General features: G+C 47.4%; 1 long non-coding RNA gene across 1 annotated transcript in view; it reads left to right on the forward strand.

Moving 5' to 3' along the window:
• LOC107751809 (uncharacterized) overlaps positions 1–981 on the forward strand; it is a 3637-nt gene that overhangs the window by 2238 nt on the left and 418 nt on the right. The gene's annotated exons all lie outside the window — the stretch shown is intronic.

Below are 981 nucleotides of genomic sequence, written 5' to 3' on the forward strand. Positions count from 1 at the left end.
TTCCTACCACTGTGGAACGAGGAAAAGAATCTCAAGCAGTGATACAGTTGGTGCGTCACTGGAAGAGAATCCAGGAACAGAAGGGAGTCCTGTATCGTAAAAGTCATGTACCTGGGGGTAAGGAAGAAATTTTGCAATTGTTGTTACCTCAGAGATTGAAAACCGAAGTACTTACCAATCTTCACGACCAGCATGGCCACCAAGGGGTGGAAAGAACCACCACCCTTGTGCGTCAGCGTTGTTACTGGCCATTTATGCGACGTGACATTGAACGCTGGTGTCAAGAATGTCATAGGTGTCTTGCAGCCAAGGCGGTCCAACCCAAAGTAAAGACCTTTATGGGAAGTCTGCTGGCATCTAGACCACTGGAAATTGTGGCTATTGATTTCACCATGTTGGAACGAGCCAGTGACGGTAGAGAAAATCTTCTAGTGGTAACTGATGTGTTCTCTAAGTTTGCACAAGCATACCCTACCCTACACCAGACCAGAAAGCAAGTACTGTGGTGCGTATCCTCACTGAACGCTGGTTCTATGTGTATGGGGTCCCCAAGCGTATCCATTCGGACCAAGGTCGAAATTTTGAGAGTGAGTTACTGAAGTGCATCTGTCAGTTGTATGGCATTGAAAAGTCACGCACTAGCCCGTACCACCCGGAGGGTAACGGGCAGTGCGAACGGTTCAATAGGACACTCTACGATTTGCTGCATACTTTACCCCCAGAACAGAAAAGATGGCCCCAACATCTGCCTCAGTTGTTGTTTGCATACAACACCTCTGTACATCAGTCTACATGATTTTCTCCATATGAACTGATGTTTGGGAGAAAGCCCCTTCTCCCAGTGGATTCACTGCTGGGGTTAACAGAGGAGGTAGCAGTAGGTGGCACTGTGGAAGACTGGGCTAGTGAACATCAGCAACATTTGACGACAATTTATCTTAAAGCACGAATTCAGTTGGAAGCAGCGGCTGCTTATAGGAC

This window comes from Sinocyclocheilus rhinocerous, unplaced genomic scaffold (assembly GCF_001515625.1).
Source record: "Sinocyclocheilus rhinocerous isolate Xijiao unplaced genomic scaffold, SAMN03320098_v1.1 scaffold993, whole genome shotgun sequence".
Classification (NCBI taxonomy): Eukaryota; Metazoa; Chordata; class Actinopteri; order Cypriniformes; family Cyprinidae; genus Sinocyclocheilus; species Sinocyclocheilus rhinocerous.